General features: G+C 41.8%; 17 non-coding genes and 83 pseudogenes across 17 annotated transcripts; all 100 read left to right on the top strand.

Annotated features, from left to right (window-relative positions):
- Positions 1–3: 3 nt before the first annotated feature.
- On the top strand, positions 4–122 carry LOC134894674 (5S ribosomal RNA; annotated as a pseudogene).
- A 107-nt stretch (positions 123–229) lies between these two features.
- Positions 230–347, top strand: LOC134895810 (5S ribosomal RNA; annotated as a pseudogene).
- Positions 348–454: 107 nt separating this feature from the next.
- LOC134889613 (5S ribosomal RNA) lies at positions 455–573 on the top strand (annotated as a pseudogene).
- Positions 574–680: 107 nt separating this feature from the next.
- LOC134892191 (5S ribosomal RNA) lies at positions 681–799 on the top strand (annotated as a pseudogene).
- Positions 800–906: 107 nt separating this feature from the next.
- On the top strand, positions 907–1025 carry LOC134898280 (5S ribosomal RNA; annotated as a pseudogene).
- A 107-nt stretch (positions 1026–1132) lies between these two features.
- LOC134889481 (5S ribosomal RNA) lies at positions 1133–1251 on the top strand (annotated as a pseudogene).
- A 107-nt stretch (positions 1252–1358) lies between these two features.
- Positions 1359–1477, top strand: LOC134889185 (5S ribosomal RNA; annotated as a pseudogene).
- A 107-nt stretch (positions 1478–1584) lies between these two features.
- LOC134895474 (5S ribosomal RNA) lies at positions 1585–1702 on the top strand (annotated as a pseudogene).
- A 107-nt stretch (positions 1703–1809) lies between these two features.
- On the top strand, positions 1810–1928 carry LOC134895114 (5S ribosomal RNA; annotated as a pseudogene).
- A 107-nt stretch (positions 1929–2035) lies between these two features.
- LOC134895809 (5S ribosomal RNA) lies at positions 2036–2153 on the top strand (annotated as a pseudogene).
- Positions 2154–2260: 107 nt separating this feature from the next.
- LOC135070673 (5S ribosomal RNA) lies at positions 2261–2379 on the top strand. Its single transcript, XR_010256828.1, has one exon. It is a non-coding gene; the product is annotated as a 5S ribosomal RNA (ribosomal RNA).
- A 107-nt stretch (positions 2380–2486) lies between these two features.
- Positions 2487–2605, top strand: LOC134895032 (5S ribosomal RNA; annotated as a pseudogene).
- A 107-nt stretch (positions 2606–2712) lies between these two features.
- LOC135070868 (5S ribosomal RNA) lies at positions 2713–2831 on the top strand. The gene has a single exon (XR_010257020.1). It is a non-coding gene; the product is annotated as a 5S ribosomal RNA (ribosomal RNA).
- A 333-nt stretch (positions 2832–3164) lies between these two features.
- LOC134897224 (5S ribosomal RNA) lies at positions 3165–3283 on the top strand (annotated as a pseudogene).
- A 107-nt stretch (positions 3284–3390) lies between these two features.
- On the top strand, positions 3391–3509 carry LOC135071021 (5S ribosomal RNA). Its single transcript, XR_010257165.1, has one exon. It is a non-coding gene; the product is annotated as a 5S ribosomal RNA (ribosomal RNA).
- Positions 3510–3616: 107 nt separating this feature from the next.
- Positions 3617–3735, top strand: LOC134898404 (5S ribosomal RNA; annotated as a pseudogene).
- A 107-nt stretch (positions 3736–3842) lies between these two features.
- Positions 3843–3960, top strand: LOC134893160 (5S ribosomal RNA; annotated as a pseudogene).
- A 107-nt stretch (positions 3961–4067) lies between these two features.
- On the top strand, positions 4068–4186 carry LOC134885798 (5S ribosomal RNA). The gene has a single exon (XR_010169902.1). It is a non-coding gene; the product is annotated as a 5S ribosomal RNA (ribosomal RNA).
- A 107-nt stretch (positions 4187–4293) lies between these two features.
- Positions 4294–4412, top strand: LOC134896420 (5S ribosomal RNA; annotated as a pseudogene).
- Positions 4413–4518: 106 nt separating this feature from the next.
- Positions 4519–4637, top strand: LOC134894077 (5S ribosomal RNA; annotated as a pseudogene).
- A 107-nt stretch (positions 4638–4744) lies between these two features.
- On the top strand, positions 4745–4863 carry LOC134896668 (5S ribosomal RNA; annotated as a pseudogene).
- A 107-nt stretch (positions 4864–4970) lies between these two features.
- On the top strand, positions 4971–5089 carry LOC134895631 (5S ribosomal RNA; annotated as a pseudogene).
- A 331-nt stretch (positions 5090–5420) lies between these two features.
- Positions 5421–5539, top strand: LOC134894861 (5S ribosomal RNA; annotated as a pseudogene).
- Positions 5540–5646: 107 nt separating this feature from the next.
- LOC134888996 (5S ribosomal RNA) lies at positions 5647–5765 on the top strand (annotated as a pseudogene).
- A 107-nt stretch (positions 5766–5872) lies between these two features.
- Positions 5873–5991, top strand: LOC134893017 (5S ribosomal RNA; annotated as a pseudogene).
- A 107-nt stretch (positions 5992–6098) lies between these two features.
- LOC134896759 (5S ribosomal RNA) lies at positions 6099–6217 on the top strand (annotated as a pseudogene).
- Positions 6218–6324: 107 nt separating this feature from the next.
- LOC135067851 (5S ribosomal RNA) lies at positions 6325–6443 on the top strand. The gene has a single exon (XR_010254060.1). It is a non-coding gene; the product is annotated as a 5S ribosomal RNA (ribosomal RNA).
- Positions 6444–6550: 107 nt separating this feature from the next.
- On the top strand, positions 6551–6669 carry LOC134895871 (5S ribosomal RNA; annotated as a pseudogene).
- Positions 6670–6776: 107 nt separating this feature from the next.
- LOC135070589 (5S ribosomal RNA) lies at positions 6777–6895 on the top strand. Its single transcript, XR_010256748.1, has one exon. It is a non-coding gene; the product is annotated as a 5S ribosomal RNA (ribosomal RNA).
- Positions 6896–7002: 107 nt separating this feature from the next.
- On the top strand, positions 7003–7121 carry LOC134894493 (5S ribosomal RNA; annotated as a pseudogene).
- Positions 7122–7228: 107 nt separating this feature from the next.
- On the top strand, positions 7229–7347 carry LOC134897746 (5S ribosomal RNA; annotated as a pseudogene).
- Positions 7348–7454: 107 nt separating this feature from the next.
- Positions 7455–7572, top strand: LOC134898146 (5S ribosomal RNA; annotated as a pseudogene).
- Positions 7573–7679: 107 nt separating this feature from the next.
- Positions 7680–7798, top strand: LOC134894671 (5S ribosomal RNA; annotated as a pseudogene).
- A 107-nt stretch (positions 7799–7905) lies between these two features.
- LOC135069952 (5S ribosomal RNA) lies at positions 7906–8024 on the top strand. Its single transcript, XR_010256129.1, has one exon. It is a non-coding gene; the product is annotated as a 5S ribosomal RNA (ribosomal RNA).
- A 107-nt stretch (positions 8025–8131) lies between these two features.
- Positions 8132–8250, top strand: LOC134893008 (5S ribosomal RNA; annotated as a pseudogene).
- Positions 8251–8357: 107 nt separating this feature from the next.
- On the top strand, positions 8358–8476 carry LOC134895860 (5S ribosomal RNA; annotated as a pseudogene).
- Positions 8477–8583: 107 nt separating this feature from the next.
- On the top strand, positions 8584–8701 carry LOC134898115 (5S ribosomal RNA; annotated as a pseudogene).
- A 107-nt stretch (positions 8702–8808) lies between these two features.
- Positions 8809–8927, top strand: LOC134887157 (5S ribosomal RNA; annotated as a pseudogene).
- Positions 8928–9034: 107 nt separating this feature from the next.
- On the top strand, positions 9035–9153 carry LOC134897394 (5S ribosomal RNA; annotated as a pseudogene).
- Positions 9154–9260: 107 nt separating this feature from the next.
- LOC134897062 (5S ribosomal RNA) lies at positions 9261–9379 on the top strand (annotated as a pseudogene).
- Positions 9380–9486: 107 nt separating this feature from the next.
- On the top strand, positions 9487–9605 carry LOC135066193 (5S ribosomal RNA). Its single transcript, XR_010252447.1, has one exon. It is a non-coding gene; the product is annotated as a 5S ribosomal RNA (ribosomal RNA).
- A 107-nt stretch (positions 9606–9712) lies between these two features.
- Positions 9713–9831, top strand: LOC134897009 (5S ribosomal RNA; annotated as a pseudogene).
- A 107-nt stretch (positions 9832–9938) lies between these two features.
- On the top strand, positions 9939–10057 carry LOC134897989 (5S ribosomal RNA; annotated as a pseudogene).
- A 107-nt stretch (positions 10058–10164) lies between these two features.
- Positions 10165–10283, top strand: LOC134893364 (5S ribosomal RNA; annotated as a pseudogene).
- Positions 10284–10390: 107 nt separating this feature from the next.
- On the top strand, positions 10391–10509 carry LOC134890977 (5S ribosomal RNA; annotated as a pseudogene).
- A 107-nt stretch (positions 10510–10616) lies between these two features.
- On the top strand, positions 10617–10735 carry LOC135061106 (5S ribosomal RNA). Its single transcript, XR_010247498.1, has one exon. It is a non-coding gene; the product is annotated as a 5S ribosomal RNA (ribosomal RNA).
- A 107-nt stretch (positions 10736–10842) lies between these two features.
- Positions 10843–10961, top strand: LOC134895806 (5S ribosomal RNA; annotated as a pseudogene).
- A 107-nt stretch (positions 10962–11068) lies between these two features.
- LOC134897571 (5S ribosomal RNA) lies at positions 11069–11187 on the top strand (annotated as a pseudogene).
- Positions 11188–11294: 107 nt separating this feature from the next.
- LOC134897281 (5S ribosomal RNA) lies at positions 11295–11413 on the top strand (annotated as a pseudogene).
- A 107-nt stretch (positions 11414–11520) lies between these two features.
- LOC134887156 (5S ribosomal RNA) lies at positions 11521–11639 on the top strand (annotated as a pseudogene).
- Positions 11640–11746: 107 nt separating this feature from the next.
- Positions 11747–11865, top strand: LOC134897393 (5S ribosomal RNA; annotated as a pseudogene).
- Positions 11866–11972: 107 nt separating this feature from the next.
- LOC134897061 (5S ribosomal RNA) lies at positions 11973–12091 on the top strand (annotated as a pseudogene).
- Positions 12092–12198: 107 nt separating this feature from the next.
- On the top strand, positions 12199–12317 carry LOC135066192 (5S ribosomal RNA). The gene has a single exon (XR_010252446.1). It is a non-coding gene; the product is annotated as a 5S ribosomal RNA (ribosomal RNA).
- Positions 12318–12424: 107 nt separating this feature from the next.
- Positions 12425–12543, top strand: LOC134897008 (5S ribosomal RNA; annotated as a pseudogene).
- A 107-nt stretch (positions 12544–12650) lies between these two features.
- LOC134897988 (5S ribosomal RNA) lies at positions 12651–12769 on the top strand (annotated as a pseudogene).
- Positions 12770–12876: 107 nt separating this feature from the next.
- Positions 12877–12995, top strand: LOC134893363 (5S ribosomal RNA; annotated as a pseudogene).
- A 107-nt stretch (positions 12996–13102) lies between these two features.
- LOC134890976 (5S ribosomal RNA) lies at positions 13103–13221 on the top strand (annotated as a pseudogene).
- A 107-nt stretch (positions 13222–13328) lies between these two features.
- On the top strand, positions 13329–13447 carry LOC135061104 (5S ribosomal RNA). Its single transcript, XR_010247496.1, has one exon. It is a non-coding gene; the product is annotated as a 5S ribosomal RNA (ribosomal RNA).
- Positions 13448–13554: 107 nt separating this feature from the next.
- Positions 13555–13673, top strand: LOC134895805 (5S ribosomal RNA; annotated as a pseudogene).
- A 107-nt stretch (positions 13674–13780) lies between these two features.
- Positions 13781–13899, top strand: LOC134897570 (5S ribosomal RNA; annotated as a pseudogene).
- A 107-nt stretch (positions 13900–14006) lies between these two features.
- LOC134893368 (5S ribosomal RNA) lies at positions 14007–14125 on the top strand (annotated as a pseudogene).
- A 107-nt stretch (positions 14126–14232) lies between these two features.
- On the top strand, positions 14233–14351 carry LOC134890975 (5S ribosomal RNA; annotated as a pseudogene).
- A 107-nt stretch (positions 14352–14458) lies between these two features.
- LOC135066598 (5S ribosomal RNA) lies at positions 14459–14577 on the top strand. Its single transcript, XR_010252841.1, has one exon. It is a non-coding gene; the product is annotated as a 5S ribosomal RNA (ribosomal RNA).
- Positions 14578–14684: 107 nt separating this feature from the next.
- Positions 14685–14803, top strand: LOC134896700 (5S ribosomal RNA; annotated as a pseudogene).
- Positions 14804–14910: 107 nt separating this feature from the next.
- LOC134896667 (5S ribosomal RNA) lies at positions 14911–15029 on the top strand (annotated as a pseudogene).
- A 107-nt stretch (positions 15030–15136) lies between these two features.
- Positions 15137–15255, top strand: LOC135068348 (5S ribosomal RNA). The gene has a single exon (XR_010254552.1). It is a non-coding gene; the product is annotated as a 5S ribosomal RNA (ribosomal RNA).
- Positions 15256–15362: 107 nt separating this feature from the next.
- On the top strand, positions 15363–15481 carry LOC134897391 (5S ribosomal RNA; annotated as a pseudogene).
- A 107-nt stretch (positions 15482–15588) lies between these two features.
- Positions 15589–15707, top strand: LOC134894860 (5S ribosomal RNA; annotated as a pseudogene).
- Positions 15708–15814: 107 nt separating this feature from the next.
- On the top strand, positions 15815–15933 carry LOC135066190 (5S ribosomal RNA). Its single transcript, XR_010252445.1, has one exon. It is a non-coding gene; the product is annotated as a 5S ribosomal RNA (ribosomal RNA).
- Positions 15934–16040: 107 nt separating this feature from the next.
- Positions 16041–16159, top strand: LOC134893242 (5S ribosomal RNA; annotated as a pseudogene).
- Positions 16160–16266: 107 nt separating this feature from the next.
- On the top strand, positions 16267–16385 carry LOC134896758 (5S ribosomal RNA; annotated as a pseudogene).
- A 107-nt stretch (positions 16386–16492) lies between these two features.
- Positions 16493–16611, top strand: LOC134893366 (5S ribosomal RNA; annotated as a pseudogene).
- Positions 16612–16718: 107 nt separating this feature from the next.
- LOC134890974 (5S ribosomal RNA) lies at positions 16719–16837 on the top strand (annotated as a pseudogene).
- Positions 16838–16944: 107 nt separating this feature from the next.
- LOC135066597 (5S ribosomal RNA) lies at positions 16945–17063 on the top strand. Its single transcript, XR_010252840.1, has one exon. It is a non-coding gene; the product is annotated as a 5S ribosomal RNA (ribosomal RNA).
- Positions 17064–17170: 107 nt separating this feature from the next.
- LOC134897310 (5S ribosomal RNA) lies at positions 17171–17289 on the top strand (annotated as a pseudogene).
- Positions 17290–17396: 107 nt separating this feature from the next.
- LOC134896666 (5S ribosomal RNA) lies at positions 17397–17515 on the top strand (annotated as a pseudogene).
- Positions 17516–17622: 107 nt separating this feature from the next.
- On the top strand, positions 17623–17741 carry LOC134896809 (5S ribosomal RNA; annotated as a pseudogene).
- Positions 17742–17848: 107 nt separating this feature from the next.
- On the top strand, positions 17849–17967 carry LOC134898222 (5S ribosomal RNA; annotated as a pseudogene).
- A 105-nt stretch (positions 17968–18072) lies between these two features.
- On the top strand, positions 18073–18191 carry LOC134893311 (5S ribosomal RNA; annotated as a pseudogene).
- A 107-nt stretch (positions 18192–18298) lies between these two features.
- LOC134893639 (5S ribosomal RNA) lies at positions 18299–18417 on the top strand (annotated as a pseudogene).
- Positions 18418–18524: 107 nt separating this feature from the next.
- Positions 18525–18643, top strand: LOC134888659 (5S ribosomal RNA; annotated as a pseudogene).
- Positions 18644–18750: 107 nt separating this feature from the next.
- LOC134897745 (5S ribosomal RNA) lies at positions 18751–18869 on the top strand (annotated as a pseudogene).
- Positions 18870–18976: 107 nt separating this feature from the next.
- On the top strand, positions 18977–19094 carry LOC134898234 (5S ribosomal RNA; annotated as a pseudogene).
- Positions 19095–19201: 107 nt separating this feature from the next.
- On the top strand, positions 19202–19320 carry LOC134888658 (5S ribosomal RNA; annotated as a pseudogene).
- A 107-nt stretch (positions 19321–19427) lies between these two features.
- LOC134897744 (5S ribosomal RNA) lies at positions 19428–19546 on the top strand (annotated as a pseudogene).
- A 107-nt stretch (positions 19547–19653) lies between these two features.
- On the top strand, positions 19654–19771 carry LOC134896954 (5S ribosomal RNA; annotated as a pseudogene).
- A 107-nt stretch (positions 19772–19878) lies between these two features.
- Positions 19879–19997, top strand: LOC135066596 (5S ribosomal RNA). The gene has a single exon (XR_010252839.1). It is a non-coding gene; the product is annotated as a 5S ribosomal RNA (ribosomal RNA).
- A 107-nt stretch (positions 19998–20104) lies between these two features.
- On the top strand, positions 20105–20223 carry LOC134894595 (5S ribosomal RNA; annotated as a pseudogene).
- Positions 20224–20330: 107 nt separating this feature from the next.
- Positions 20331–20449, top strand: LOC135070867 (5S ribosomal RNA). The gene has a single exon (XR_010257019.1). It is a non-coding gene; the product is annotated as a 5S ribosomal RNA (ribosomal RNA).
- Positions 20450–20556: 107 nt separating this feature from the next.
- On the top strand, positions 20557–20675 carry LOC134893007 (5S ribosomal RNA; annotated as a pseudogene).
- Positions 20676–20782: 107 nt separating this feature from the next.
- On the top strand, positions 20783–20901 carry LOC134895859 (5S ribosomal RNA; annotated as a pseudogene).
- Positions 20902–21233: 332 nt separating this feature from the next.
- LOC134896681 (5S ribosomal RNA) lies at positions 21234–21352 on the top strand (annotated as a pseudogene).
- Positions 21353–21460: 108 nt separating this feature from the next.
- LOC134896672 (5S ribosomal RNA) lies at positions 21461–21579 on the top strand (annotated as a pseudogene).
- Positions 21580–21686: 107 nt separating this feature from the next.
- On the top strand, positions 21687–21805 carry LOC134888884 (5S ribosomal RNA; annotated as a pseudogene).
- A 107-nt stretch (positions 21806–21912) lies between these two features.
- On the top strand, positions 21913–22031 carry LOC134892178 (5S ribosomal RNA; annotated as a pseudogene).
- Positions 22032–22138: 107 nt separating this feature from the next.
- On the top strand, positions 22139–22257 carry LOC134898496 (5S ribosomal RNA; annotated as a pseudogene).
- A 107-nt stretch (positions 22258–22364) lies between these two features.
- On the top strand, positions 22365–22483 carry LOC134893365 (5S ribosomal RNA; annotated as a pseudogene).
- Positions 22484–22590: 107 nt separating this feature from the next.
- On the top strand, positions 22591–22709 carry LOC134890973 (5S ribosomal RNA; annotated as a pseudogene).
- A 107-nt stretch (positions 22710–22816) lies between these two features.
- Positions 22817–22934, top strand: LOC134893966 (5S ribosomal RNA; annotated as a pseudogene).
- Positions 22935–23041: 107 nt separating this feature from the next.
- LOC134896680 (5S ribosomal RNA) lies at positions 23042–23160 on the top strand (annotated as a pseudogene).
- Positions 23161–23212: the final 52 nt, after the last annotated feature.

Here is a 23212-nt window from a genome sequence, read left to right as displayed (position 1 = left end):
CTCATCTACAGCCACACCACACTGGATACGCCCAAACTCATCTGATCTTGGAAGCTAAGCAGTGTTGGGCCTGGTTAGTGTTTGGATGGGAGACCACCTGAAAATACAAGGTGTTGCAGGTATCTTTATACTGCCAACACCGTTCTGTTGATGCATTCCATTTTCAAACTTATTCATTAATGTACCAGTAGTTAGAAGTAGAAAAGTTCTAACAGAAACCACAAAACTCAACTACAGCCACACCACATGGGATATGCCCAATCTCATCTGATCTTGGAAGCTAAGCAGTGTTGGGCCTGGTTCGTACTTGGATGGGGACCACCTGGGAATACAAGGTGCTGTAGGTATTTTTATACTGCCAACACCGTTCTATTGATGCATTCCATTTTCAAACTTATTCATTTATGTACCAGTAGTTAGAAGTAGAAAAGTTCTAACAGAAACCATAAAGCTCATTTACAGCCACTCCACACTGGATACACACAATCTCATCTGATCTTGGAAGCTAAGCTGTGTTGGGCCTGGTTAGTACTTGGATGGGAGACCACCTGGGAATACAAGGTGCTGTAGGTATTTTAATACTGCCAACACCGTTCTGTTGATGCATTCCATTTTCAAACTTATTCATTTATGCACCAGTAGTTAGAAGTAGAAAAGTTCTAACAGAAACCACACAGCTCATGTACAGCCACACCACACTGGATACGCCCAATCTCATCTGATCTTGGAAGCTAAGCAGTGTTGGGTCTGGTTAGTACTTTGATGGGAGACCACCTGAGAATACAAGGTGCCGTAGGTATCTTTATACTGCCAACACTGTTCTGTTGATGCATTCCATTTTCAAACTTATTCATTTATGTACCAGTAGTTAGAAGTAGAAAAGTTATAATAGAAACCACGAAGCTTATCTACAGCCACCCCACACTGGATACGCCCAAACACATCTGATTTTGGTAGCTAAGCAGTTTTGGGCCTGGTTAGTTCTTGGATGGGAGACCACCTAAGAATACAAGGTGCTGCAGGTATCTTTATACTGCCAACACTGTTCTGTTGATGCATTCCATTTTCAAACTTATTCATTTATGTACCAGTAGTTAGAAGTAGAAAAGTTCTAACAGAAACCACAAAGCTCATCTACAGCCACACCACACTGGATACGCCCAATCTCATCTGATCTTGGAATCTAAGCAGTGTTGGGCCTGGTTAGTACTTGGGTGGTAGACCACCTGGGAATACAAGGTGCTGTAGTTATTTTTATACTGCCAACACCGTTCTGTTGATGCATTCCATTTTCAAACGTATTCATTTATGTACCAGTAGTTAGAAGTAGAAAAGTTCTAACAGAAACCACACAGCTCATTTACAGCCACACCACACTGGATACGCCCAATCTCATCTGATCTTGGAAGCTAAGCAGTGTTGGGCCTGGTTAGTATTTGGGTGGTAGACCACCTGGGAATACAAGGTGCTGTAGTTATTTTTATACTGCCAACACTGTTCTGTTGATGCATTCCATTTCCAAACTTATTCATTTATGTACCAGTAGTTAGAAGTAGAAAAGTTCTAACAGAAACCACGAAGCTCATCTACAGCCACCCACACTGGATACGCCCAATTTCATCTGATCTTGGAAGCTAACCAGTGTTGGGCCTGGTTAGTACTTGGATGGGGGACCACCTGGGAATACAAGGTGCTGCAGGTATCTTTATACTGCCAACACTGTTCTGTTGATCCATTCCATATTCAAACTTATTCATTTATGTACCAGTAGTTAGAAGTAGAAAAGTTATAACAGAAACCACGAAGCTCATCTACAGCCACACCACACTGGATACGCCCAAACTCATCTGATCTTGGAAGCTAAGCAGTGTTGGGCCTGGTTAGTGTTTGGATGGGAGACCACCTGAAAATACAAGGTGTTGCAGTTATCTTTATACTGCCAACACCGTTCTGTTGATGCATTCCATTTTCAAACTTATTCATTTATGTACAAGTAGTTAGAAGTAGAAAAGTTCTAACAGAAACCACAAAACTCAACTACAGCCACACCACATGGGATATGCCCAATCTCATCTGATCTTGGAAGCTAAGCAGTGTTGGGCCTGGTTCGTACTTGGATGGGGACCACCTGGGAATACAAGGTGCTGTAGGTATTTTTATACTGCCAACACCGTTCTATTGATGCATTCCATTTTCAAACTTATTCATTTATGTACCAGTAGTTAGAAGTAGAAAAGTTCTAACAGAAACCATAAAGCTCATTTACAGCCACACCACACTGGATATGCCCAATCTCATCTGATCTTGGAAGCTAAGCAGTGTTGGGCCTGGTTTGTACTTGGATGGGAGACCACCTGGGAATACAAGGTGCTGTAGGTATTTTTATACTGCCAACACCGTTCTGTTGATGCATTCCATTTTTAAACTTATTAATTTATGTACCAGTAGTTAGAAGTAGAAAAGTTCTAACAGAAACCACAAAGCTCATTTACAGCCACCCCACACTGGATACGCCCAATCTCATCTGATCTTGGAAGCAAAGCAGTGTTGGGCTTGGTTCGTATTTGGATGGGAGTCCACCTGGGAATACAAGGTGCTGTAGGTTTTTTTATACTGCCAACACCGTTCTGTTGATGCATTCCATTTTCAAACTTTTTCATTTATGTACCAGTAGTTAGAAGTAGAAAAGTTCTAACAGAAACCACACAGCTCATTTACAGCCACACCACACTGGATACGCCCAATCTCATCTGATCTTGGAAGCTAAGCAGTGTTGGGCCTGGTTAGTACTTGGGTGGTAGACCACCTGGGAATACAAGGTGCTGTAGTTATTTTTATACTGCCAACACCGTTCTGTTGATGCATTCCATTTTCAAACTTATTCATTTATGTACCAGTAGTTAGAAGTAGAAAAGTTATAACAGAAACCACAAAGCTTGTCTACAGCCACCCCACACTGGATACGCCCAAACTCATCTGATCTTGGAAGCTAAGCAGTGTTGGGCCTGGTTAGTGTTTGGATTCGAGACCACCTGAAAATACAAGGTGCTGCAGGTATCTTTATACTGCCAACACCGTTCTGTTGATGCATTCCATTTTCAAACTTATTCATTTATGTACCAGTAGTTAGAAGTAGAAAAGTTCTAACAGAAACCACAAAGCTCATCTACAGCCACCCCACACTGGATACTCCCAATCTCATCTCATCTTGTAAGCTAAGCAGTGTTGGGCCTGGTTAGTACTTGCATGGGAGACCACCTTGGAGTTCAAGGTGCTGTAGGTATCTTTATACTGCCAACACTGTTCTGTTGATGCATTCCATTTTCAAACTTATTCATTTATATACCAGTAGTTAGAAGTAGAAAAGTTATAACAGAAACCACGAAAATCATCCACAGCCACTCCACACTGGATACACCCAATCTCATCTGATCTTGGAAGCTAAGCTGTGTTGGGCCTGGTTAGTACTTGGATGGGAGACCACCTGGGAATACAAGGTGCTGTAGATATTTTTATACTGCCAACACCGTTCTGATGATGCATTCCATTTTCAAACTTATTAATTTATGTACCAGTAGTTAGAAGTAGAAAAGTTCTAACAGAAACCACACAGCTCAATTACAGCCACCCCACACTGGATACGCCCAAACACATCTGATTTTGGAAGCTAAGCAGTGTTGGGCCTGATTAGTTCTTGGATTGGAGACCACCTGAGAATACAAGGTGCTGCAGGTATATTTATACTGCCAACACTGTTCTGTTGATGCATTCCATTTTCAAACTAATTCATTTATGTACCAGTAGTTAGAAGTAGAAAAGTTCTAACAGAAACCACAAAGCTCATCTACAGCCACACCACACTGGATATGCCCAATCTCATCTGATCTTGAAAGCTAAGCAGTGTTGGGCCTGGTTAGTACTTGGTGGTAGACCACCTGGGAATACAAGGTGCTGTAGTTATTTTTATACTGCCAACACCGTTCTGTTGATGCATTCCATTTTCAAACTTATTCATTTATGTACCAGTAGTTAGCAGTAGAAAAGTTCTAACAGAAATCACAAAGCTCATCTACAGTCACACCACACTGGATACGCCCAATTTCATCTGATCTTGGAAGCTAACCAGTGTTGGGCCTGGTTAGTACTTGGATGGGAGACCACCTGGGAATACAAGGTGCTGTAGGTATCTTTATACTGCCAACACTGTTCTGTTGATGCATTCCATTTTCAAACTTATTCATTTATGTACCAGTAGTTAGAAGAAGAAAAGTTATAACAGAAACCACGAAGCTCATCTACAGCCACCCCACACTGGATACGCCCAAACTCATCTGATCTTGGAATTTAAGCAGTGTTGGGCCTGGTTAGTGTTTGGATGGGAGACCACCTGAAAATACAAGGTGCTGCAGGTATCTTTATACTGCCAACACCGTTCTGTTGATGCATTCCATTTTCAAAATATTCATTTATGTACCAGTAGTTAGAAGTAGAAAAGTTCTAACAGAAACCACAAAGCTCATCTGCAGCCACACCACATGGGATATGCCCAATCTCATCTGATCTTGGAAGCTAAGCAGTGTTGGGCCTGGTTCGTACTTGGATGGGAGACCACCAGAGAATACGAGGTGCCGCAGGTATCTTTATACTGCCAACACCGTTCTGTTGATGCATTCCATTTTCAAACTTATTCATTTATGTACCAGTAGTTAGAAGTAGAAAAGTTCTAACAGAAACCACAAAGCTCATCTACAGCCACACCACACTGGATACGCCCAATCTCATCTCATCTTGTAAGCTAAGCAGTGTTGAGCCTGGTTCGTACTTGGATGGGAGACCACCTGGGAATACAAGGTGCTGTAGTTATTTTTATACTGCCAACACCGTTCTGTTGATGCATTCCATTTTCAAACTTATTCATTTATGTACCAGTAGTTAGAAGTAGAAAAGTTCTAACAGAAACCACGAAGCTCATCTACAGCCACCCCACACTGGATACGCCCAATCTCATCTGATCTTGGAAGCTAAGCAGAGTTGGGCCTGGTTAGCACTTGGATGGGAGACCACCTGGCAATACAAGGTGCTGTAGGTATCTTTATACTGCCAACACTGTTCTGTTGATGCATTCCAATTTCAAAATTATTCATTTATGTACCAGTAGTTAAAAGTAGAAAAGTTATAACAGAAACCACGAAGCTTGTCTACAGCCACTCCAGACTGTATACGCCCAAACTCATCTGATCTTGGAAGCTAAGCAGTATTGGGCCTGGTTAGTGTTTGGATTGGAGACCACCTGAAAATACAAGGTGCTGCAAGTATCTTTATACTGCCAACACCGTTCTGTTGATGCATTCCATTTTCAAACATTCATTTATGTACCAGTAGTTAGAAGTAGAAAAGTTATTACAGAAAGCACAACGCTTGTCTACAGCCACGCCACACTGGATACGCCCAATCTCATCTCATCTTGGAAGCTAAGCAGTGTTGGGCCTGGTTAGTACTTGCATGGGAGACCACCTGGGAGTTCAAGGTGCTGTAGGTATCTTTATACTGCCAACACTGTTCTGTTGATGCATTCCATTTTCAAACTTATTCATTTATGTACCAGTAGTTAGAAGTAGAAAAGTTATAACAGAAACCATGAAAATCATCTACAGCCACTCCACACTGGATACACCCAATCTCATCTGATCTTGGAAGCTAAGCTGTGTTGGGCCTGGTTCGTACTTGGATGGGAGACCACCTGGGAATACAAGGTGCTGTAGGCATTTTAATACTGCCAACACCGTTCTGTTGATGCATTCCATTTTCAAACTTATTCATTTATGTACCAGTAGTTAGAAGTAGAAAAGTTCTAACAGAAACCACACAGCTCATGTACAGCCACACCACACTGGATACGCACAATCTCATCTGATCTTGGAAGCTAAGCAGTGTTGGGCCTGGTTAGTACTTTGATGGGAGACCACCTGAGAATACAAGGTGCCGTAGGTATCTTTATACTGCCAACACTGTTCTGTTGATGCATTCCATTTTCAAACTTATTCATTTATGTACCAGTAGTTAGAAGTAGAAAAGTTATAATAGAAACCACGAAGCTTATCTACAGCCACCCCACACTGGATACGCCCAAACACATCTGATTTTGGTAGCTAAGCAGTGTTGGGCCTGGTTAGTTCTTGGATGGGAGACCACCTGAGAATACAAGGTGCTGCAGGTATCTTTATACTGCCAACACTGTTCTGTTGATGCATTCCATTTTCAAACTTATTCATTTATGTACCAGTAGTTAGAAGTAGAAAAGTTCTAACAGAAACCACAAAGCTCATCTACAGCCACACCACACTGGATACGCCCAATCTCATCTGATCTTGGAAGCTAAGCAGTGTTGGGCCTGGTTAGTACTTGGGTGGTAGACCACCTGGGAATACAAGGTGCTGTAGTTATTTTTATACTGCCAACACCGTTCTGTTGATGCATTCCATTTTCAAACTTATTCATTTATGTACCAGTAGTTAGAAGTAGAAAAGTTATTACAGAAACCACAAAGCTTGTCTACAGCCACGCCACACTGGATACGCCCAATCTCATCTCATCTTGGAAGCTAAGCAGTGTTGGGCCTGGTTAGTACTTGGAAGGGAGACCACCTGGGAATACATGGTGCTGCAGGTATCTTTATACTGCCAACACTGTTCTGTTGATCCATTCCATTTTCAAACTTATTCATTTATGTACCAGTAGTTAGAAGTAGAAAAGTTATAACAGAAACCACAAAGCTCATCTACAGCCACACCACACTGGATACGCCCAAACTCATCTGATCTTGGAAGCTAAGCTGTGTTGGGCCTGGTTAGTACTTGGATGGGAGACCACCTGGGAATACAAGGTGCTGTAGGTATTTTAATACTGCCAACACCATTCTGTTGATGCATTCCATTTTCAAACTTATTCATTTATGTACCAGTAGTTAGAAGTAGAAAAGTTCTAACAGAAACCACAGAGCTCATGTACAGCCACACCACACTGGATACGCCCCATCTCATCTGATCTTGGAAGCTAAGCAGTGTTGGGCCTGGTTAGTACTTTGATGGGAGACCACCTGAGAATACAAGGTGCCGTTGATATCTTTATACTGCCAACACTGTTCTGTTGATGCATTCCATTTTCAAACTTATTCATTTATGTACCAGTAGTTAGAAGTAGAAAAGTTATAATAGAAACCACAAAGCTTATCTACAGCCACCCCACACTGGATACGCCCAAACACATCTGATTTTGGTAGCTAAGCAGTGTTGGGCCTGGTTAGTTCTTGGATGGGAGACCACCTGAAAATACAAGGTGCTGCAGGTATCTTTATACTGCCAACACCGTTCTGTTGATGCATTCCATTTTCAAACTTATTCATCTATGTACCAGTAGTTAGAAGTAGAAAAGTTCTAACAGAAACCACAAAACTCAACTACAGCCACACCACATGGGATATGCCCAAACTCTTCTGATCTTGGAAGCTAAGCAGTGTTGGGCCTGGTTCGTACTTGGATGGGGACCACCTGGGAATACAAGGTGCTGTCGGTATTTTTATACTGCCAACACCGTTCTGTTGATGCATTCCATTTTCAAACTTATTCATTTATGTACCAGTAGTTAGAAGTAGAAAAGTTCTAACAGAAACCACAAAGCTCATTTACAGCCACACCACACTGGATACGCCCAATCTCATCTGATCTTGGAATCTAAGCAGTGTTGGGCCTGGTTAGTACTTGGGTGGTAGACCACCTGGGAATACAATGTGCTGTAGTTATTTTTATACTGCCAACACCGTTCTGTTGATGCATTCCATTTTCAAACGTATTCATTTATGTACCAGTAGTTAGAAGTAGAAAAGTTCTAACAGAAACCACACAGCTCATTTACAGCCAAACCACACTGTATACACCCAATCTCATCTGATCTTGGAAGCTAAGCAGTGTTGGGCCTGGTTAGTACTTGGGTGGTAGACCACCTGGGAATACAAGGTGCTGTAGTTATTTTTATACTGCCAACACCGTTCTGTTGATGCATTCCATTTTCAAACTTATTCATTTATGTACCAGTAGTTAGAAGTAGAAAAGTTCTAACAGAAACCACAAAGCTCATCTACAGCCACCCCACACTGGATACGCCCAATTTCATCTGATCTTGGAAGCTAACCAGTGTTGGGCCTGGTTAGTACTTGGATGGGAGACCACCTGGGAATACATGGTGCTGCAGGTATCTTTATACTGCCAACACTGTTCTGTTGATCCATTCCATTTTCAAACTTATTCATTTATGTACCAGTAGTTAGAAGTAGAAAAGTTCTAACAGAAACCACGAAGCTCATCTACAGCCACACCACACTGGATACGCCCAAACTCATCTGATCTTGGAAGCTTAGCAGTGTTGGGCCTGGTTAGTGTTTGGATGGGAGACCACCTGAAAATACAAGGTGCTGCAGGTATCTTTATACTGCCAACACCGTTCTGTTGATGCATTCCATTTTCAAACTTATTCATTTATGTACCAGTAGTTAGAAGTAGAAAAGTTCTAACAGAAATCACAAAACTCAACTACAGCCACACCACATGGGATATGCCCAATTTCTTCTGATCTTGGAAGCTAAGCAGTGTTGGGCCTGGTTCGTACTTGGATGGGGACCACCTGGGAATACAAGGTGCTGTCGGTATTTTTATACTGCCAACACCGTTCTGTTGATGCATTCCATTTTCAAACTTATTCATTTATGTACCAGTAGTTAGAAGTAGAAAAGTTCTAACAGAAACCACAAAGCTCATTTACAGCCACACCACACTGGATACGCCCAATCTCATCTGATCTTGGAAGCTAAGCAGTGTTGGGCCTGGTTTGTACTTGGATGGGAGACCACTTCGGAATACAAGGTGCTGTAGGTATTTTTATACTGCCAACACCGTTCTGTTGATGCATTCCATTTTTAAACTTATTCATTTATGTACCAGTAGTTAGAAGTAGAAAAGTTCTATCAGAAACCACGAAGCTCATCTACAGCCACTCCACACTGGATACGCCCAAACTCATCTGATCTTGGAAGCTAAGCAGTGTTGGGCCTGGTTAGTGTTTGAATTGGAGACCACCTGAAAATCCAAGGTGCTGCAGGTATCTTTATACTGCCAACACCGTTCTGTTGATGCATTCCATTTTCAAACTTATTCATTTATGTACCAGTAGTTAGAAGTAGAAAAGTTATTACAGAAACCACAAAGCTTGTCTACAGCCACGCCACACTGGATACGCCCAATCTCATCTCATCGTGGAAGCTAAGCAGTGTTGGGCTTGGTTAGTACTTGCATGGGAGACCACCTGGGAGTTCAAGGTGCTGTAGGTATCTTTATACTGCCAACACTGTTCTGTTGATGCATTCCATTTTCAAACTTATTCATTTATGTACCAGTAGTTAGAAGTAGAAAAGTTATAACAGAAACCACGAAAATCATCTACAGCCACTCCACACTGGATACACCCAATCTCATCTGATCTTGGAAGCTAAGCTGTGTTGGGCCTGGTTAGTACTTGGATGGGAGACCACCTGGGAATACAAGGTGCTGTAGGTATTTTAATACTGCCAACACCGTTCTGTTGATGCATTCCATTTTCAAACTTATTCATTTATGTACCAGTAGTTAGAAGTAGAAAAGTTCTAACAGAAACCACACAGCTCATGTACAGCCACACCACACTGGATAGGCCCAATCTCATCTGATCTTGGAAGCTAAGCAGTTTTGGGCCTGGTTAGTACTTTGATGGGAGACCACCTGAAAATACAAGGTGCCGTAGGTATCTTTATACTGCCAACACTGTTCTGTTGATGCATTCCATTTTCAAACTTATTCATTTATGTACCAGTAGTTAGAACTAGAAAAGTTATAATAGAAACCACAAAGCTTATCTACAGCCACCCCACACTGGATACGCCCAAACACATATGATTTTGGTAGCTAAGCAGTGTTGGGCCTGGTTAGTTCTTGGATGGGAGACTACCTGAGAATACAAGGTGCTGCAGGTATCTTTATACTGCCAACACTGTTCTGATGATGCATTCCATTTTCAAATTTATTCATTTATGTACCAGTAGTTAGAAGTAGAAAAGTTCTAACAGAAACCACAAAGCTCATCTACAGCCACACCACACTGGATATGCCCAATCTCATCTGATCTTGGAATCTAAGCAGTGTTGGGCCTGGTTAGTACTTGGGTGGTAGACCACCTGGGAATACAATGTGCTGTAGTTATTTTTATACTGCCAACACCGTTCTGTTGATGCATTCCATTTTCAAATGTATTCATTTATGTACCAGTAGTTAGAAGTAGAAAAGTTCTAACAGAAACCACACAGCTCATTTACAGCCACACCACACTGGATACGCCCAATCTCATCTGATCTTGGAAGCTAAGCAGTGTTGGGCCTGGTTAGTACTTGGGTGGTAGACCACCTGGGAATACAATGTGCTGTAGTTATTTTTATACTGCCAACACCGTTCTGTTGATGCATTCCATTTTCAAACGTATTCATTTATGTACCAGTAGTTAGAAGTAGAAAAGTTCTAACAGAAACCACACAGCTCATTTACAGCCACACCACACTGGATACGCCCAATCTCATCTGATCTTGGAAGCTAAGCAGTGTTGGGCCTGGTTAGTACTTGGATGGGAGACCACCTGGGAATACAAGGTGCTGTAGGTATTTTAATACTGCCAACACCGTTCTGTTGATGCATTCCATTTTCAAACTTATTCATTTATGTACCAGTAGTTAGAAGTAGAAAAGTTCTAACAGAAACCACACAGCTCATGTACAGCCACACCACACTGGATAGGCCCAATCTCATCTGATCTTGGAAGCTAAGCAGTTTTGGGCCTGGTTAGTACTTTGATGGGAGACCACCTGAGAATACAAGGTGCCGTAGGTATCTTTATACTGCCAACACTGTTCTGTTGATGCATTCCATTTTCAAACTTATTCATTTATGTACCAGTAGTTAGAACTAGAAAAGTTATAATAGAAACCACAAAGCTTATCTACAGCCACCCCACACTGGATACGCCCAAACACATCTGATTTTGGTAGCTAAGCAGTGTTGGGCCTGGTTAGTTCTTGGATGGGAGACTACCTGAGAATACAAGGTGCTGCAGGTATCTTTATACTGCCAACACTGTTCTGTTGATGCATTCCATTTTCAAATTTATTCATTTATGTACCAGTAGTTAGAACTAGAAAAGTTATAATAGAAACCACAAAGCTTATCTACAGCCACCCCACACTGGATACGCCCAAACACATCTGATTTTGGTAGCTAAGCAGTGTTGGGCCTGGTTAGTGTTTGGATGGGAGACCACCTGAAAATACAAGGTGCTGCAGGTATCTTTATACTGCCAACACCGTTCTGTTGATGCATTCCATTTTCAAACTTATTCATTTATGTACCAGTAGTTAGAAGTAGAAAAGTTCTAACAGAAACCACAAAGCTCATTTACAGCCACACCACACTGGATACGCCCAATCTCATCTGATCTTGGAAGCTAAGCAGTGTTGGGCCTGGTTTGTACTTGGATGGGAGACCACTTCGGAATACAAGGTGCTGTAGGTATTTTTATACTGCCAACACCGTTCTGTTGATGCATTCCATTTTTAAACTTATTCATTTATGTACCAGTAGTTAGAAGTAGAAAAGTTCTATCAGAAACCACGAAGCTCATCTACAGCCACTCCACACTGGATACGCCCAAACTCATCTGATCTTGGAAGCTAAGCAGTGTTGGGCCTGGTTAGTGTTTGAATTGGAGACCACCTGAAAATCCAAGGTGCTGCAGGTATCTTTATACTGCCAACACCGTTCTGTTGATGCATTCCATTTTCAAACTTATTCATTTATGTACCAGTAGTTAGAAGTAGAAAAGTTATTACAGAAACCACAAAGCTTGTCTACAGCCACGCCACACTGGATACGCCCAATCTCATCTCATCGTGGAAGCTAAGCAGTGTTGGGCTTGGTTAGTACTTGCATGGGAGACCACCTGGGAGTTCAAGGTGCTGTAGGTATCTTTATACTGCCAACACTGTTCTGTTGATGCATTCCATTTTCAAACTTATTCATTTATGTACCAGTAGTTAGAAGTAGAAAAGTTCTAACAGAAACCACGAAAATCATCTACAGCCACTCCACACTGGATACACCCAATCTCATCTGATCTTGGAAGCTAAGCTGTGTTGGGCCTGGTTAGTACTTGGATGGGAGACCACCTGGGAATACAAGGTGCTGTAGGTATTTTAATACTGCCAACACCGTTCTGTTGATGCATTCCATTTTCAAACTTATTCATTTATGTACCAGTAGTTAGAAGTAGAAAAGTTCTAACAGAAACCACACAGCTCATGTACAGCCACACCACACTGGATAGGCCCAATCTCATCTGATCTTGGAAGCTAAGCAGTTTTGGGCCTGGTTAGTACTTTGATGGGAGACCACCTGAAAATACAAGGTGCCGTAGGTATCTTTATACTGCCAACACTGTTCTGTTGATGCATTCCATTTTCAAACTTATTCATTTATGTACCAGTAGTTAGAACTAGAAAAGTTATAATAGAAACCACAAAGCTTATCTACAGCCACCCCACACTGGATACGCCCAAACACATATGATTTTGGTAGCTAAGCAGTGTTGGGCCTGGTTAGTTCTTGGATGGGAGACTACCTGAGAATACAAGGTGCTGCAGGTATCTTTATACTGCCAACACTGTTCTGTTGATGCATTCCATTTTCAAATTTATTCATTTATGTACCAGTAGTTAGAAGTAGAAAAGTTCTAACAGAAACCACAAAGCTCATCTACAGCCACACCACACTGGATATGCCCAATCTCATCTGATCTTGGAATCTAAGCAGTGTTGGGCCTGGTTAGTACTTGGGTGGTAGACCACCTGGGAATACAATGTGCTGTAGTTATTTTTATACTGCCAACACCGTTCTGTTGATGCATTCCATTTTCAAATGTATTCATTTATGTACCAGTAGTTAGAAGTAGAAAAGTTCTAACAGAAACCACACAGCTCATTTACAGCCACACCACACTGGATACGCCCAATCTCATCTGATCTTGGAAGCTAAGCAGTGTTGGGCCTGGTTAGTACTTGGGTGGTAGACCACCTGGGAATACAATGTGCTGTAGTTATTTTTATACTGCCAACACCGTTCTGTTGATGCATTCCATTTTCAAACGTATTCATTTATGTACCAGTAGTTAGAAGTAGAAAAGTTCTAACAGAAACCACACAGCTCATTTACAGCCACACCACACTGGATACGCCCAATCTCATCTGATCTTGGAAGCTAAGCAGTGTTGGGCCTGGTTAGTACTTGGATGGGAGACCACCTGGGAATACAAGGTGCTGTAGGTATTTTAATACTGCCAACACCGTTCTGTTGATGCATTCCATTTTCAAACTTATTCATTTATGTACCAGTAGTTAGAAGTAGAAAAGTTCTAACAGAAACCACACAGCTCATGTACAGCCACACCACACTGGATAGGCCCAATCTCATCTGATCTTGGAAGCTAAGCAGTTTTGGGCCTGGTTAGTACTTTGATGGGAGACCACCTGAGAATACAAGGTGCCGTAGGTATCTTTATACTGCCAACACTGTTCTGTTGATGCATTCCATTTTCAAACTTATTCATTTATGTACCAGTAGTTAGAACTAGAAAAGTTATAATAGAAACCACAAAGCTTATCTACAGCCACCCCACACTGGATACGCCCAAACACATCTGATTTTGGTAGCTAAGCAGTGTTGGGCCTGGTTAGTTCTTGGATGGGAGACTACCTGAGAATACAAGGTGCTGCAGGTATCTTTATACTGCCAACACTGTTCTGTTGATGCATTCCATTTTCAAATTTATTCATTTATGTACCAGTAGTTAGAAGTAGAAAAGTTCTAACAGAAACCACAAAGCTCATCTACAGCCACACCACACTGGATATGCCCAATCTCATCTGATCTTGGAATCTAAGCAGTGTTGGGCCTGGTTAGTACTTGGGTGGTAGACCACCTGGGAATACAATGTGCTGTAGTTATTTTTATACTGCCAACACCGTTCTGTTGATGCATTCCATTTTCAAATGTATTCATTTATGTACCAGTAGTTAGAAGTAGAAAAGTTCTAACAGAAACCACACAGCTCATTTACAGCCACACCACACTGGATACGCCCAATCTCATCTGATCTTGGAAGCTAAGCAGTGTTGGGCCTGGTTAGTACTTGGGTGGTAGACCACCTGGGAATACAATGTGCTGTAGTTATTTTTATACTGCCAACACCGTTCTGTTGATGCATTCCATTTTCAAACGTATTCATTTATGTACCAGTAGTTAGAAGTAGAAAAGTTCTAACAGAAACCACACAGCTCATTTACAGCCACACCACACTGGATACGCCCAATCTCATCTGATCTTGGAAGCTAAGCAGTGTTGGGCCTGGTTTGTACTTGGATGGGAGACCACCTGGGAATACAAGGTGCTGTAGGTATTTTTATACTGCCAACACCGTTCTGTTGATGCATTCCATTTTTAAACTTATTCATTTATGTACCAGTAGTTAGAAGTAGAAAAGTTCTAACAGAAACCACGAAGCTCATCTACAGCCACACCACACTGGATACGCCCAAACTCATCTGATCTTGGAAGCTAAGCAGTGTTGGGCCTGGTTAGTGTTTGAATTGGAGACCACCTGAAAATACAAGGTGCTGCAGGTAACTTTATACTGCCAACACCGTTCTGTTGATGCATTCCATTTTCAAACTTATTCATTTATGTACCAGTAGTTAGAAGTAGAAAAGTTCTAACAGAAACCACAAAGCTCATCTACAGCCACACCACACTGGATACGCCCAATCTCATCTCATCTTGTAAGCTAAGCAGTGTTGAGCCTGGTTCGTACTTGGATGGGAGACCACCTGGGAATACAAGGTGCTGTAGTTATTTTTATACTGCCAACACCGTTCTGTTGATGCATTCCATTTTCAAACTTATTCATTTATGTACCAGTAGTTAGAAGTAGAAAAGTTCTAACAGAAACCACAAAGCTCATTTACAGCCACACCACACTGGATACGCCCAATCTCATCTGATCTTGGAAGCTAAGCAGTGTTGGGCCTGGTTTGTACTTGGATGGGAGACCACTTGGGAATACAAGGTGCTGTAGGTATTTTTATACTGCCAACACCGTTCTGTTGATGCATTCCATTTTTAAACTTATTCATTTATGTACCAGTAGTTAGAAGTAGAAAAGTTCTAACAGAAACCACGAAGCTCATCTACAGCCACTCCACACTGGATACGCCCAAACTCATCTGATCTTGGAAGCTAAGCAGTGTTGGGCCTGGTTAGTGTTTGAATTGGAGACCACCTGAAAATCCAAGGTGCTGCAGGTATCTTTATACTGCCAACACCGTTCTGTTGATGCATTCCATTTTCAAACTTATTCATTTATGTACCAGTAGTTAGAAGTAGAAAAGTTATTACAGAAACCACAAAGCTTGTCTACAGCCACGCCACACTGGATACGCCCAATCTCATCTCATCTTGGAAGCTAAGCAGTGTTGGGCCTGGTTAGTACTTGCATGGGAGACCACCTGGGAGTTCAAGGTGCTGTAGGTATCTTTATACTGCCAACACTGTTCTGTTGATGCATTCCATTTTCAAACTTATTCATTTATGTACCAGTAGTTAGAAGTAGAAAAGTTATAACAGAAACCACAAATATCATCTACAGCCACTCCACACTGGATACACCCAATCTCATCTGATCTTGGAAGCTAAGCTGTGTTGGGCCTGGTTAGTACTTGGATGGGAGACCACCTGGGAATACAAGGTGCTGTAGGTATTTTAATACTGCCAACACCGTTCTGTTGATGCATTCCATTTTCAAACTTATTCATTTATGTACCAGTAGTTAGAAGTAGAAAAGTTCTAACAGAAACCACACAGCTCATGTACAGCCACACCACACTGGATACGCCCAATCTCATCTGATCTTGGAAGCTAAGCAGTTTTGGGCCTGGTTAGTACTTTGATGGGAGACCACCTGAGAATACAAGGTGCCGTAGGTATCTTTATACTGCCAACACTGTTCTGTTGATGCATTCCATTTTCAAACTTATTCATTTATGTACCAGTAGTTAGAACTAGAAAAGTTATAATAGAAACCACAAAGCTTATCTACAGCCACCCCACACTGGATACGCCCAAACACATCTGATTTTGGTAGCTAAGCAGTGTTGGGCCTGGTTAGTTCTTGGATGGGAGACCACCTGAGAATACAAGGTGCTGCAGGTATCTTTATACTGCCAACACTGTTCTGTTGATGCATTCCATTTTCAAACTTATTCATTTATGTACCAGTAGTTAGAAGTAGAAAAGTTCTAACAGAAACCACAAAGCTCATCTACAGCCACACCACACTGGATATGCCCAATCTCATCTGATCTTGGAATCTAAGCAGTGTTGGGCCTGGTTAGTACTTGGGTGGTAGACCACCTGGGAATACAATGTGCTGTAGTTATTTTTATACTGCCAACACCGTTCTGTTGATGCATTCCATTTTAAAATGTATTCATTTATGTACCAGTAGTTAGAAGTAGAAAAGTTCTAACAGAAACCACACAGCTCATTTACAGCCACACCACACTGGATACGCCCAATCTCATCTGATCTTGGAAGCTAAGCAGTGTTGGGCCTGGTTAGTACTTGGGTGGTAGACCACCTGGGAATACAATGTGCTGTAGTTATTTTTATACTGCCAACACCGTTCTGTTGATGCATTCCATTTTCAAACGTATTCATTTATGTACCAGTAGTTAGAAGTAGAAAAGTTCTAACAGAAACCACACAGCTCATTTACAGCCACACCACACTGGATACGCCCAATCTCATCTGATCTTGGAAGCTAAGCAGTGTTGGGCCTGGTTTGTACTTGGATGGGAGACCACCTGGGAATACAAGGTGCTGTAGGTATTTTTATACTGCCAACACCGTTCTGTTGATGCATTCCATTTTTAAACTTATTCATTTATGTACCAGTAGTTAGAAGTAGAAAAGTTCTAACAGAAACCACGAAGCTCATCTACAGCCACACCACACTGGATATGCCCAAACTCATCTGATCTTGGAAGCTAAGCAGTGTTGGGCCTGGTTAGTGTTTGAATTGGAGACCACCTGAAAATACAAGGTGCTGCAGGTATCTTTATACTGCCAACACCGTTCTGTTGATGCATTCCATTTTCAAACTTATTCATTTATGTACCAGTAGTTAGAAGTAGAAAAGTTCTAACAGAAACCACAAAGCTCATCTACAGCCACACCACACTGGATACGCCCAATCTCATCTCATCTTGTAAGCTAAGCAGTGTTGAGCCTGGTTCGTACTTGGATGGGAGACCACCTGGGAATACAAGGTGCTGTAGTTATTTTTATACTGCCAACACCGTTCTGTTGATGCATTCCATTTTCAAACTTATTCATTTATGTACCAGTAGTTAGAAGTAGAAAAGTTCTAACAGAAACCACGAAGCTCATCTACAGCCACCCCACACTGGATACGCCCAATCTCATCTGATCTTGGAAGCTAAGCAGAGTTGGTCCTGGTTAGCACTTGGATGGGAGACCACCTGGCAATACAAGGTGCTGTAGGTATCTTTATACTGCCAACACTGTTCTGTTGATGCATTCCAATTTCAAAATTATTCATTTATGTACCAGTAGTTAGAAGTTGAAAAGTTCTAACAGAAACCACGAAGCTTGTCTACAGCCACTCCACACTGTATACGCCCAAACTCATCTGATCTTGGAAGCTAAGCAGTGTTGGGCCTGGTTAGTGTTTGGATTGGAGACCACCTGAAAATACAAGGTGCTGCAAGTATCTTTATACTGCCAACACCGTTCTGTTGATGCATTCCATTTTCAAACATTCATTTATGTACCAGTAGTTAGAAGTAGAAAAGTTATTACAGAAAGCACAACGCTTGTCTACAGCCACGCCACACTGGATACGCCCAATCTCATCTCATCTTGGAAGCTAAGCAGTGTTGGGCCTGGTTAGTACTTGGATGGGAGACCACCTGGGAGTTCAAGGTGCTGTAGGTATCTTTATACTGCCAACACTGTTCTGTTGATGCATTCCATTTTCAAACTTATTCATTTATGTACCAGTAGTTAGAAGTAGAAAAGTTATAACAGAAACCATGAAAATCATCTACAGCCACTCCACACTGGATACACCCAATCTCATCTAATCTTGGAAGCTAAGCTGTGTTGGGCCTGGTTCGTACTTGGATGGGAGACCACCTGGGAATACAAGGTGCTGTAGGCATTTTAATACTGCCAACACCGTTCTGTTGATGCATTCCATTTTCAAACTTATTCATTTATGTACCAGTAGTTAGAAGTAGAAAAGTTCTAACAGAAACCACAGAGCTCATGTACAGCCACACCACACTGGATACGCCCAATCTCATCTGATCTTGGAAGCTAAGCAGTGTTGGGCCTGGTTAGTACTTTGATGGGAGACCACCTGAGAATACAAGGTGCCGTAGGTATCTTTATACTGCCAACACTGTTCTGTTGATGCATTCCATTTTCAAACTTATTCATTTATGTACCAGTAGTTAGAAGTAGAAAAGTTATAATAGAAACCACAAAGCTTATCTACAGCCACCCCACACTGGATACGCCCAAACACATCTGATTTTGGTAGCTAAGCAGTGTTGGGCCTGGTTAGTTCTTGGATGGGAGACCACCTGAAAATACAAGGTGCTGCAGGTATCTTTATACTGCCAACACCGTTCTGTTGATGCATTCCATTTTCAAACTTATTCATCTATGTACCAGTAGTTAGAAGTAGAAAAGTTCTAACAGAAACCACAAAACTCAACTACAGCCACACCACATGGGATATGCCCAATCTCTTCTGATCTTGGAAGCTAAGCAGTGTTGCGCCTGGTTCGTACTTGGATGGGGACCACCTGGGAATACAAGGTGCTGTCGTTATTTTTATACTGCCAACACCGTTCTGTTGATGCATTCCATTTTCAAACTTATTCATTTATGTACCAGTAGTTAGAAGTAGAAAAGTTCTAACAGAAACCACACAGCTCATGTACAGCCACACCACACTGGATACGCCCAATCTCATCTGATCTTGGAAGCTAAGCAGTGTTGGGCCTGGTTAGTACTTTGATGGGAGACCACCTGAGAATACAAGGTGCCGTAGGTATCTTTATACTGCCAACACTGTTCTGTTGATGCATTCCATTTTCAAACTTATTCATTTATGTACCAGTAGTTAGAAGTAGAAAAGTTATAATAGAAACCACAAAACTTATCTACAGCCACCCCACACTGGATACGCCCAAACACATCTGATTTTGGTAGCTAAGCAGTGTTGGGCCTGGTTAGTTCTTGGATGGGAGACCACCTGAAAATACAAGGTGCTGCAGGTATCTTTATACTGCCAACACCGTTCTGTTGATGCATTCCATTTTCAAACTTATTCATCTATGTTCCAGTAGTTAGAAGTAGAAAAGTTCTAACAGAAACCACAAAACTCAACTACAGCCACACCACATGGGATATGCCCAATCTCTTCTGATCTTGGAAGCTAAGCAGTGTTGGGCCTGGTTCGTACTTGGATGGGGACCACCTGGGAATACAAGGTGCTGTCGTTATTTTTATACTGCCAACACCGTTCTGTTGATGCATTCCATTTTCAAACTTATTCATTTATGTACCAGTAGTTAGAAGTAGAAAAGTTCTAACAGAAACCACAAAGCTCATTTACAGCCACACCACACTGGATACGCCCAATCTCATCTGATCTTGGAAGCTAAGCAGTGTTGGGCCTGGTTTGTACTTGGATGGGAGACCACCTGGGAATACAAGGTGCTGTAGGTATTTTTATACTGCCAACACCGTTCTGTTGATGCATTCCATTTTTAAACTTATTCATTTATGTACCAGTAGTTAGAAGTAGAAAAGTTCTAACAGAAACCACAAAGCTCATCTACAGCAACACCACACTGGATATGCCCAATCTCATCTGATCTTGGAATCTAAGCAGTGTTGGGCCTGGTTAGTACTTGGGTGGTAGACCACCTGGGAATACAATGTGCTGTAGTTATTTTTATACTGCCAACACCGTTCTGTTGATGCATTCCATTTTCAAACGTATTCATTTATGTACCAGTAGTTAGAAGTAGAAAAGTTCTAACAGAAACCACACAGCTCATTTACAGCCACACCACACTGGATACGCCCAATCTCATCTGATCTTGGAAGCTAAGCAGTGTTGGGCCTGGTTAGTACTTGGGTGGTAGACCACCTGGGAATACAAGGTGCTGTAGTTATTTTTATACTGCCAACACCGTTCTGTTGATGCATTCCATTTTCAAACTTATTCATTTATGTACCAGTAGTTAGAAGTAGAAAAGTTCTAACAGAAACCATGAAGCTCATCTACAGCCACCCCACACTGGATACGCCCAATTTCATCTGATCTTGGAAGCTAACCAGTGTTGGGCCTGGTTAGTACTTGGATGGGAGACCACCTGGGAATACATGGTGCTGCAGGTATCTTTATACTGCCAACACTGTTCTGTTGATCCATTCCATTTTCAAACTTATTCATTTATGTAACAGTAGTTAGAAGTAGAAAAGTTATAACAGAAACCACGAAGCTCATCTACAGCCACACCACACTGGATACGCCCAAACTCATCTGATCTTGGAAGCTTAGCAGTGTTGGGCCTGGTTAGTGTTTGGATGGGAGACCACCTGAAAATACAAGGTGCTGCAGGTATCTTTATACTGCCAACACCGTTCTGTTGATGCATTCCATTTTCAAACTTATTCATTTATGTACCAGTAGTTAGAAGTAGAAAAGTTCTAACAGAAACCACAAAACTCAACTACAGCCACACCACATGGGATATGCCCAATTTCTTCTGATCTTGGAAGCTAAGCAGTGTTGGGCCTGGTTCGTATTTGGATGGGGACCACCTGGGAATACAAGGTGCTGTCGGTATTTTTTTACTGCCAACACCGTTCTGTTGATGCATTCCATTTTCAAACTTATTCATTTATGTACCAGTAGTTAGAAGTAGAAAAGTTCTAACAGAAACCACGAAGCTCATCTACAGCCACACCACACTGGATACGCCCAAACTCATCTGATCTTGGAAGCTAAGCAGTGTTGGGCCTGGTTAGTGTTTGAATTGGAGACCACCTGAAAATCCAAGGTGCTGCAGGTATCTTTTTTACTGCCAACACCGTTCTGTTGATGCATTCCATTTTCAAACTTATTCATTTATGTACCAGTAGTTAGAAGTAGAAAAGTTATTACAGAAACCACAAAGCTTGTCTACAGCCACGCCACACTGGATACGTCCAATCTCATCTCATCTTGGAAGCTAAGCAGTGTTGGGCCTGGTTAGTACTTGCATGGGAAACCACCTGGGAGTTCAAGGTGCTGTAGGTATTTTAATACTGCCAACACCGTTCTGTTGATGCATTCCATTTTCAAACTTATTCATTTATGTACCAGTAGTTAGAAGTAGAAAAGATATAACAGAAACCACGAAAATCATCTACAGCCACTCCACACTGGATACACCCAATCTCATCTGATCTTGGAAGCTAAGCTGTGTTTGGCCTGGTTAGTACTTGGATGGGAGACCACCTGGGAATACAAGGTGCTGTAGGTATTTTAATACTGCCAACACCGTTCTGTTGATGCATTCCATTTTCAAACTTATTCATTTATGTACCAGTAGTTAGAAGTAGAAAAGTTCTAACAGAAACCACACAGCTCATGTACAGCCACACCACACTGGATACGCCCAATCTCATCTGATCTTGGAAGTTAAGCAGTTTTGGGCCTGGTTAGTACTTTGATGGGAGACCACCTGAGAATACAAGGTGCCGTAGGTATCTTTATACTGCCAACACTGTTCTGTTGATGCATTCCATTTTCAAACTTATTCATTTATGTACCAGTAGTTAGAAGTAGAAAAGTTATAATAGAAACCACAAAGCTTATCTACAGCCACCCCACACTGGATACGCCCATACACATCTGATTTTGGTAGCTAAGCAGTGTTGGGCCTGGTTAGTTCTTGGATGGGAGACCACCTGAAAATACAAGGTGCTGCAGGTATCTTTATACTGCCAACACTGCTCTGTTGATGCATTCCATTTTCAAACTTATTCATTTATGTACCAGTAGTTAGAAGTAGAAAAGTTCTAACAGAAACCACAAAGCTCATCTACAGCCACACCACACTGGATATGCCCAATCTCATCTGATCTTGGAATCTAAGCAGTGTTGGGCCTGGTTAGTACTTGGGTGGTAGACCACCTGGGAATACAATGTGCTGTAGTTATTTTTATACTGCCAACACCGTTCTGTTGATGCATTCCATTTTCAAACGTATTCATTTATGTACCAGTAGTTAGAAGTAGAAAAGTTCTAACAGAAACTACACAGCTCATTTACAGCCACACCACACTGGATACGCCCAATCTCATCTGATCTTGGAAGCTAAGCAGTGTTGGGCCTGGTTAGTACTTGGGTGGTAGACCACCTGGGAATACAATGTGCTGTAGTTATTTTTATACTGCCAACACCGTTCTGTTGATGCATTCCATTTTCAAACGTATTCATTTATGTACCAGTAGTTAGAAGTAGAAAAGTTCTAACAGAAACCACACAGCTCATTTACAGCCACACCACACTGGATACGCCCAATCTCATCTGATCTTGGAAGCTAAGCAGTGTTGGGCCTGGTTCGTACTTGGATGGGGACCACCTGGGAATACAAGGTGCTGTCGGTATTTTTATACTGCCAACACCGTTCTGTTGATGCATTCCATTTTCAAACTTATTCATTTATGTACCAGTAGTTAGAAGTAGAAAAGTTCTAACAGAAACCACGAAGCTCATCTACAGCCACACCACACTGGATACGCCCAAACTCATCTGATCTTGGAAGCTAAGCAGTGTTGGGCCTGGTTAGTGTTTGAATTGGAGACCACCTGAAAATCCAAGGTGCTGCAGGTATCTTTATACTGCCAACACCGTTCTGTTGATGCATTCCATTTTCAAACTTATT

Source organism: Pseudophryne corroboree, chromosome 3, assembly GCF_028390025.1.
Source record: "Pseudophryne corroboree isolate aPseCor3 chromosome 3, aPseCor3.hap2, whole genome shotgun sequence".
Classification (NCBI taxonomy): domain Eukaryota; kingdom Metazoa; phylum Chordata; class Amphibia; order Anura; family Myobatrachidae; genus Pseudophryne; species Pseudophryne corroboree.
Note: the sequence above shows the minus strand (reverse complement) of the source record. Positions and strands in the feature narration are given on the sequence as shown.